At 43.0% G+C, this 10196-nt stretch overlaps 1 protein-coding gene across 5 annotated transcripts in view; it reads right to left on the bottom strand.

Moving 5' to 3' along the window:
- Positions 1-7860, bottom strand: part of BACH2 (BTB domain and CNC homolog 2) — a 408794-nt gene extending 400934 nt beyond the window's left edge. For 2 of the 5 annotated variants that reach the window (XM_074187165.1, XM_074187170.1), the window contains exon 1: positions 7280-7860. The gene's annotated coding sequence lies outside the window, so the exon portion shown is untranslated. Of the gene's footprint in view, positions 6698-7279 lie in introns of those variants that run through there. The other 3 variants (XM_074187168.1, XM_074187166.1, XM_074187167.1) reach the window with 2 other exon arrangements.
- Between the last annotated feature and the right edge of the window lie 2336 nt (positions 7861-10196).

The following is a 10196-nucleotide window of genomic DNA, read 5'->3' on the forward strand; positions in this document are numbered from 1 at the left end:
CTGATCCAGACAATGATCCAAGACAATTCCAAAGGAGTCAGGATGAAAAATGCTGACTACCTCTGGAGAGATAACTAATGAACTTTTTGAACGCTGACTGAAGCATTTTTCTTACTTTATTTTCATGGGGGGTTTAAGTGTTTTTTTCATTTTAAACACAACTAATAAGGAAACCTGCTTTTACACAATTTTACATATATATATATATATATATATATATACATATATATATATATATATAGTCAATATCATACTGCATGCCTTCTCAAAGGAAAGGGAAGAAGCAGTAGGGAGAGAATCTGAAACTTGACATCTAAAAAAGAAGTTAATTTTTTTTACATGTAATTGGTATTTAATGAAATGAATGAAAATATATCTTAAAGAAAAATATGATTTGTACTCCTCCAATATGATAACTGAAAAATTGCATAGTTTCTAAATAAAAAAATAACAATTTTTATTTTTTAGTTGTCAGAGAAACATAGGTAAATTTTGGCAATGAAATTCTGGGCCCTCTTTTCAGGAACCTTATGATGAGTCAAAGTGGACAAGTGACTCCAGAACCACCAAAAAAAGACAGTAAAGACTTCTGAGATAGGAGATAATTAATAATGTCAAAAGAATTAAGTCCCTAAATTTAGAGCTAGAAGGGAATTTAGAGATCCTGCATTTTAATTGAACAGATGAGGAAACAAGAATCAAGGGAGATTATGCAACCTGCTCCCACATACATAGATAATAATCAGCAAAGAAGGCAGGATTCAAACTCAGGATCCCTGACTCCAGATAGTATACTTATTTTTTCATACCCATGTCGCCTCAAAGAAAAAGGATGAGGTTTTTTGTTTCAGAAAGGCAGTCAACAGAGAAGCATTTCTTCAATCCTGGCCCATTTGGTGAGGGGATCCACACAAAATTTGATGAATATTTTACTGTTAGAAGTAAAAGAGAACATTCTGTATATAATTACGGCATATTATCATAAAGAGCATTCAGTGACATCCTATTCTGATGCCCAACCATGGTAACCACCCTCTGGGAACCCTCGAAGTAATTCCCACAGAATACAAACTCAGGCAGGTCCTACCTTCAAGCTCCAAATATGAGCACACTGATTCTATGTGGGTCTGTCTTCTGAGGACCATTCTAGTTAAATTCAGACAGGTTCATTATCAGTAGACTAACCCCTCAGATTATGATTGCTTTTTGGCTCACAACTCATGAATCCAACTGCTAATATGTGAAAGGAAAGGGTGGTGATCTGAACTGTACATTGGTTGATAAAATTAACAAATAAATATCTTGAAAACAAGAGAAATGTAGTCTAATAGGTAGAACAATGGAGTAGTTATTATGATGTTCAATTTTTCAATTCCACTATTGAATCATTCAGCAACCTTGGGCAAGTCACATTCACTCTGGTTTCCTCACATGTAAAATGAAGAATAAAGCCATGCCCTACTTCATAAATGTGATAAGGAGCTGTACATAAAAGTCGAAATGGCCTTTGAGGGATAGGAAAGAAAAATTGAGAATAGCTCTTATAGCAACTTGGGGAGTGGGTCAGGGAGAAGGATATGAAAAGAACCATAGAGAAAGAAGATAGTAATATGTCACAGACTGGAATCAGAAACTGTCAAGGGACTAGAAATGTTTTCTTCTGGTGACAGTCAGAGTTTGTCATGTGGCAGTCAAAGGCTTAGACTAAGAAGAAAGGAGAGAGAAAGGAGATATGACAGGACTACAAAGTAGAGGAATAAATAACATTTTAAAAGGAAAGAAGGAAGGAAATTAAACAAGAGGGACATGACTGGCAAATATATTTTCTTTTCTTTTTTTTTCCAACCATGATGATATCTGTTGTTTCTCTTAAGATTGCCAAGGAAAAAAAGAATGGTCAGCAGAGGGAAAAAATAATCTGCAGAGACACAGAAAGGAAAAGGACTGATCATATTCCCAAAGACCAATTTATTATGAGGATAAGATACAAAGGAGACATTACCAAGGGATTACACACTGCCTGAACCTTGATTGCAAAGTCACTTGGGAAGGCTGAGAGATGTTTTGGCACTGATTCCAGTGGCATGGATGAGAGATGACAAGAGCTTTCAGAGAGAAGTGATTTATTCTTTTTGGAAGAAAACCTAAGGAGGAAAAAAAAGAGTGAATTGCTGGCTATGTCTTTCAGTAATACCATTAAGCTGGAGAAGGATATGGACCTATTTACATATTATTTCAAAATATTATGGTCATTGAGAGGATATGTTGGGTGGGCATAGCATGAGAGCAATACTACAGTCAATTACTTAATAGAATCAAGTACCAGAGAAGAAATCCAAGTTTCTGGCTTGCCTGGATTCTTTTTTTTTTTTTTTTTTTTTTTTTTGCCTTTTAAAGGTTAAAATAACAATATACTGACTTGGCAACAAAGCACTATTTAAGACTCTTAGGTAAACTACATTTAATGTTGGAAGGGACTTTAGAGTGTACCTACTTTAATCCCATCATTTAACAGATGAGGAAATACCTTTATCTTTAGAGATTAGAAAACTGAGGCCTAGAGAGATAAAGTAACTTGTCCTAGGTTATACAGTTCCTAATTTGGCAAGACAAGAATTCAGACCCAGGGTCTTTGATATGAAGGGCAGTACTTTTTCAATTACATCAGTGATTCATCCACCTAAAATTCATGTCTTGTGATGCAGCTGCACCCTAGATACAGACATGTAGAAATGAATTTTGATCTTCTAAGACAATTTTTGACTAGTAGCATTAAAAATGCTAAATTTGCCTTGGAGATAGTTTGGCATTATACAAATTAGCTGCAAAAAATGCTTAATTGAAAAGAATTTGAAAATCAAAGCAAATTATCTGGTTACTTAAAATGCCCAAAGTTTCAGGCATGCTCCCCCTTTGCAATGCAATTCTCAACTGCTACTAACCTACAGGTTCTATATAATTCTATCATCTACAGCTTTGTCTTTATCACAGTAATTCACTGTTAAGTGATTAATAAATGCTTGTTAAATTGAATTTAGCATGCCCAACTATAACCCTAAATTTGCTCTGCCTTATTCCCTAGGCTGCAGTGAGACCACTCTGCCCTCAAATTGCTCCAAGCTAAGCCTAGTTTATTTTTATACAATTTCAACAAACATTTATTAAGCAAGCTACCTAATTTGGTGCTTGAGCTTCAAAGACCTTTTGAGAGGGAAGGAACATATGGCAAAGAACATAACATGACTTCCAAATAAGTCAATATAAATAAGATTCTTGGGGAAGAAGAAAGCAATAATTGGGGGGGGGGGGGGGTCAGAGAAAGTTTCACAGAGAAGATCCCATAAAGTCTGAGGCTTGAAGGAAGAATAAATTTCTGAGAACTGGAGGATTCAAATTCAGTGCAGAGAAGTTTCAATTTTCAATTTAGGAAAGGAATTACTTGGAGAAAAATATTGTCATTCACAAATTCTCAAATCAGGGGGGGCTTCTTATTACTATCTGGGGCCCCTCCACCTTTTACCCCATGCACTATGTTGTCTTGTATTATATTTGTTGTTGAAGAAATAACAGAATCTACTTGCTGGGGTTATTGTGAGGATCAAAAAGATAATATTTATGAAACACTCTACAAATCTATATTAAATGCTAGCTATTATTATTTACTAATATTAGTTATTATTATTATTGTTAATAATAATAATAATTATTATTATTCCCTCTTTTATTTAATCTTATACTTCTTCAGTCAGGAAGCAATGACTTTTTCATCATTGTAACTCCTCAGGACTTAATATATTACCCTTCCCATAGCAGATCTTTAATAACGACTTTCTGAATGAATGAAGATCACCACCTTCAGATATCCCAGTCATATATCAGAATAATTAGCATTCAAATAGTATTTTTAAAGATTTTCAAACACTTTAATATGTATAATTTCATTTTATTCTCAAAATAACCCTGGGAAGCTAGGTGCTGTTATTTATTCTCCATTTTATAGATGAAGAAACTGAGGCTGGGAAAAGTTAAGGGATTGGCCCAGCATCACAAAGCTACAAAGTCTCTGAGGTTGAATTTGAAGGCAGATCTTCCGAAGCCCAGGAGGACTGCTCTCTCCATTGCACTCCGTCTATATTATACTTGGTCCATAACATGCAAAAGTAGGAGGAGAGAGTAGTAAGAAATAGTATCACACCGGTAAAGCTGGAATGTTTTCCTTCTCATATTTTATTTGTGCCCCTAGTATAATTTGTTAATATTTGCTCTAATTAATATTAATTCATGAAATTATATGTGAAAGTTGATGGGGGTGCCTGTTTAAGTCAGACAGCTTTATCTAGCTCCCTCTTAATTCTTTTGACCTCTTAGGAGTACAGATGGCCTACCCCTGTTAAAAACTAAAGCCAGAGCCAGGTTCACTATATTATTCCCTAAAGTAAGAACCTCATACAGATTAGGTTACCCGCCCATTTGAGTCTTAATCCATACCAGTGAAATCAAATTAGAATGAAATAATTGTCAGCATCGCAAATTGGTCTAAAACCTTTTGTTGGCCTCCTAGGAGGTTCTCTGATTCGATCATCATAAATGCAAATGAATAACTCACTCCCTCCAGCTCTACAGAGAGTTGCTAAAGAGGTCCAGAAGTGAAGTACTGGCCTAGTATAGATGTGAACATGAACCTAACCATCTGGCTCTATGCAACTCACTTTGATCACAAAATGAATTTCAACAAATTGAAGAGGACATGGCTGGAGTGAATTATCTCATCTGTAATCTGAACCTACTTTTAAGCAGTTATTATCAGGTGGAAATGTTTCCTACCATCTTTGAACAGACATTTTCCTGAAGAACTATAATGGCTCATTAACATCCATATCTGAATAACAATACTTTTTGCACTTATATGCTGCCTTTCATCTAGGGATTTCAAAGCAGTTTGCAAATAATTAAGCCCCACACAAAGGCCTCAAGAGGTGAAGTAAGGCTAGGGAATTGCCATAAAGAGTACAAGAAAAAGATGATAAATGATTTCTTCCCAGTCACCAGCACCATTAGAAACAGATCTTTCCTCCAACCTACCTGCATCTCTTTTTTTCTTTCTTTCATTTTTTTTTGGAGGGGGGGTATATTACAAACAGTTGTGAACCTATCAGAAAATTGTGCCATTAAGTTTGGCAAAATACTATGTATGTATACAATAACTAACACTTTTCATCTGCCTACAAGGCAAACAAAATTTCGGGAAGAAGCATTCATTGCTAGGAGCCAAGTAACAAATGTGAAACATTCTAATACTTATTAGGGAAAAGTCTGAATACAACTTGTTTTTTTCCTCAGTATTGAAAGTCCTTAGTCTCTAGTGTTGCATTATACTTTTGAATTCTATCTCTATGAGACCATTTAAATAATGCCTGGGTTTTGAAAGAACCAAAAGGAACAAAGCAAACTATCCATTAAAAAAAAATCATAATGCTTTAAGCCAAGGTCTTCCCAAGTGAAAAGCATTTCTACCACTAAAAGTTTTATGGTGAAATTATAAACTATTGAAAAACTGAATTTTTCATAAAAATGCTGACATACTTTTAACTACAGCAGCCTGAGTAACAACACTGTAATTTAGCAATCTTTCTTACATCCCAAAGACTGATTCTTACAAGATGTCATTTTTGACTCACATTTATTGTTACCTGGAAGAATGAAAAAAAAAATCAGTTTACCCCAGAACTGCCAGGCTTTCTGTAAATCAGGATAGGGTGATCTCACAATAATCAAAGCATTTTTAAGAAAGACACCCTCTGAATTTCAAAAATAGCCTGTTCCACAAAAGGAAAGAAGCAGGATTTCACACTTAGTTTCTTTCATGACAGCCAGAGCCTCTGCAGCAAACTGCCTTTCCTACATGTTACATTTTAATGATCTGAGAAAATCGTTATCAGAGTTAACATCTCTAATTTTACTCTAAACAGACAAAAGCAAAATATCTCATTAAGCATCATCTTCACCAGGGTTCCCACTAGGCAGGAAAGGATTTTTATTTGAAGTAATTACCCTTTTTAGTTAAATACGCTCAACAGATGAAGTTTACACAGAGCGTGAGAAATTCTTCACCAAAGGTGATGTCTAAGAAATTCAATTGCTAACCACGGAGCACGGCTCGGCTCCGAGGGTTCCCCGTGATGGACCATTTCATAGAGGGTTCATTCTCTTGGCACAAAAAAACACCACCAGTCAGTCCTGAGAGGGTTGGCTGGCAGGCTGGGTTTTCGAATATCCGGCAAAGAAAAGTAAAAGTCACCCGAGTATCTCAAGCCGCAGCCGCTTCATCCAAGTTGTAAAAATCGCCCCACGCCAAAACATCAATTTTAATAAAGGAGCATAAACACAGTGCCGCCGCTACCCGACAGGAGCGCGCAGCCTCGCACTGCGCGAGTCGGCGTTTCCCGGGGACGGGGCCATTCGAATTCCGCGCTGGCCACAGATGCTACTTTGTTTCTCCTCTCCCGAGGTTCCGGCCCGGCGGCTCCTCTCCACCTCGGACCCGGACTGGGCCGGGCCGAGGGACCCCACAACGCTTCGGAGCCGCGTTCCCCCGGCTCGCGGGCGGGAGGCGTAAATCTGGAAGGCAGATTCTAGTGCGGGCACGGGGGAGCGGCGACACTTTCCCGCGGGGGGCTCCGCTCCCTCCCCGGCAGCGGACTTGCGCATTCTCCCCACGCCCGCGGCGGCGGCGGCGGCGGCGGCCCGGGCTGACCCGCGGCGGGTGGATGACAGCTGACGCGAAAGCGGCTCCGAGGGGGCCGGGTCTGGGCCAAGGGGCTCGGAGCCTCGGGCCCGGGGGCAGGGATGGAGGGGCGGCCCGCACCAGCCCCTCGGGCACGCCTGACTCGTCGCCCTCCGCTCCTCCTCCCCGGCTCTTCCCAAACACCCGCCGACCCAGGCGGAATCCAGGACAGATTCTCCCCTCCCGCGAACAAGGCGATCCCCCTCGCCCTCATACACAGGCGCGCGCGCGCTCGCGTCCAGTGTCCGTGGGGGAAGACCTCCCATTTCCTTTCCCCTTCCCAGAAAAATGCCCTAAAAGCCCCGCAGGAGGGTGCCCCGCGGCCGCGGACCCTTCCCGCCGGGCCCCGGCCAGTCCTCCCTCTCCGCGCCCCCACCTCTCCTCCCACTTTGGAAAGGGGCCGCCCCCCTCCCCTGAGGCCGGCCACGCCGAAAACTTCCCCGGCCCCGAAGCGCCCGGGAAAAGGCGAGCTTGCAGAGAAAAGGGAGGACTCACCTTTTCCAGGAACTTCGCGTCTCCCCCTCTCGGTCTGCCTCCCCGGCTCTCGCCGTCCTCGGGCTGGCAAGCACCCCCCGCCCGCCCCCCGGCCCCGGCTCCGGCCCCGGCCCCGGCCCCGCCGGCCAGCCGGTGTCTGGCTTTCGGTTCGGGGGTTAGCGAGTGAAACCCGGCCAGACAGGCATCACATGGCAGCTCGTTCCCAGCCCCCCCGAGTCCGTGGGGAAGGGGAGGGGGCAGGGGGAAATGTAACAAGGGAAGGGGCGAGGAAGAGGCTGGAGCGCGGGAGGAGGAGGAGGCAGGCGGCTGCGGGGGGGCAGAGTCGGTGTCACGCACGGATCGAGCTCGGGCTGTGCAGGAGGCGGCGGCGGTTGTAAGCTCGGCCGTGCGGCGGCGGCGGCTGCTCCGGCGGCGGCGGCGGCGGCTCCTCGGTTCTGTTTGTTACTCGCTCTCCCTGGCTCGCGCTCTCTCTACGGAACGCCCACACTCTCAATCGCTACATTGTTGACATTCGGGGGCTGACGTCACCCCACTCCCCATTCACAATAACTTTACGGGATCCGGCTAGCGCAGCCTCTCCAGCCGCCGGGGCGCCGTACGCTCAGAAACTAGCGTAAGCCGCTCCGCGAATAGCGCTCCGGGTTCTGGCGCGGGGGGGAGGGGGGAGAGGGGAGGGCCGCGGGCGCGCGCACTCCGCTGGCTCGCTGGAGGTGGGTGGCGCGCGCTTCCCGGCGCCGCCTGCTGCTGCTGCTGCTGCTGCCGCCGCGGCCGCCCGCTGCCGCTTCCCTTCCCCGCGCGCCGCGGCCGCCCTATTGCTCTCAGCAGCTCGCGCTTTGTCCTGCTCGCGCGGCTTTTCACGAGGGCTCGGAGAGCTCCGCACTAGCCGGGGCTCCGAGACCCCCCGCGGTCGGCGGGCCGCGATGCGTGAGTGACTGTGTGTGCCCGGGCTCGTGTAGGCGCGTTGCGTGTGCGTGCATGTATGGACCTGGAAAAGAGATCTCCAAGCGCTCCCCGCCGAGCAGGGGCGGGGGGCGGGACGGCCAGGAACTTGACCTTGCCTCGGGGAGGATGCGGGAGGGAGATGCTGCACCGCACCAGCCTGGGGCTCTCATCCGAGGACCCCCCGATTGCAGTCTGTAAAGAGAGACGCCTCCAAGCTGGGGCTCAGGTTGTACCAAATGCGATCACCTTTCTTTCCCTTCTTTCCAATTTCACGTGCTCCTGAGAGTCACCGGGAGTCAATCTGAGCTAATCTGGACCTCTCCTCCTCCATGATATTTTGATGAGACGCGGGTCAAAGAAAGAGCTCTAATTAAACCTTTACCATTCTACTTCAAACTTGCTCAGCACCAGCCTCCGCTTCATCGCAAGAAGGTGTATCCATTCCTTTAATGCCTGGTGGCTGCCAGGGTGGTGTAATTTGACTTCCAAGTGTTTTTGGTGCTCCAGTGCCAGAGCAAACCTTGATGGTGGTTTAAGATTTTAAAGGGAGTAATTAGGACTCAAAATGAAAATAAATTTGCAATAAAATAAGGTTATGTTAGTACAGGACTGGTGGCTGCAACTTTAGCCAGCCAAAAGCCAGGAAATTCAGTGTTTCCCTAAACAGTGGTAACTTTGCCCCCTTGTGTACATGTAGTATTCTGTATTATTACATGTGGTATTGATTTTTAATGAATATTATAAAGCTTTGGCTCATACTGGATAGAGAAGAAACATAAATTCCCACACTAAATAGGTACCAATACATGCTGAGGAAATAGTGAAATAGCATATGGGGAATTTTAAAATCTCTGCTGAAAAATGGCATTTAACATTCTTCAAATTAGGATGTAATTTTAAAATATCCTTTCCATCTGAATAAAGAGCTTTGCCTTGGATAGTTCCATTTAAAGATGCATAGATGTCCTGAGAAACAGGCCACCCTGAGCTTGGAGAATAATATGTTGCCTCAAAATCATTTAAATGAAGGTCATCTAGACCATTACTTTAATTTTACAGATGAGGAAACTGAGGCCCAAAGAGAGGAAGTATCTTGGCCAAGGCACACCATTTTCCAGTGGCAGAGCAGGGGCTCAAATACTTATTCCCAGACTTATAGTCTAGATCTCTTTCCACAATCCCTTAAAATGTCAAATTTATGTTATTGTTAATAAAGAACAGTATTTAGAATCAGGACCCATTTCCAAGGTGAAAAGGATCAAAGTGGTCTCTAATATGCAAAAGAAAATGATTCTGACCTAGTAAAATATATTAAGACCCAGTAGGATCTTGGATTTTTCATTATTGGCAGATTCTTCAGATTTTTCCTTTGATCATTGTATTCAATATTAGCACAGCTACATTTTAAAATTTATTCCTAAAGTAAATTTCTTACCCATATTTGACTATCTTCCTGAAAGGTTAAGTGAATTTAAATAGCTCTAAATAGTGGTTTGATTACAACAAAAAGAGCAAATGCTTTCCATTGCTTACAATCTTGGATGACTTGATTGAAATTTTCAGCCTAGAGTTCATTGTAGAATTCCTGAACTGTGTCAATGAAATCCTTTTCACACATGGATTCTCCAGTTTCTAAAACAAGTTCAATTATGGTAGGACCAAGGTCACTGAAAAGAAGAGCTCACAAACCCCCTACCAATTCATTTACATTTGCTTTAATTGACTAGGGAACATGGTTCATTTAAAGCATGATCAATTTAATGAAATAACCTAGTGAGTAGATTTGCAATAGGACATTTCTTCCATAAACCCTATGTACCTTCTCCCCAAAATATATAGTATTGATAAAATGAGTATGCAAAGGATTCCAAATGAAAGACCCACATGTAGAAAATATGTGTAGAGGGGCAGCAAGGTGGGATAGCGGACAAAGCATTGGACTTAGAGTCCAGAAGACCTAAGTTCCAATCCCATC

The sequence above is a fragment of the Macrotis lagotis genome, chromosome 5 (assembly GCF_037893015.1).
Source record: "Macrotis lagotis isolate mMagLag1 chromosome 5, bilby.v1.9.chrom.fasta, whole genome shotgun sequence".
Lineage (NCBI taxonomy): Eukaryota > Metazoa > Chordata > Mammalia > Peramelemorphia > Peramelidae > Macrotis > Macrotis lagotis.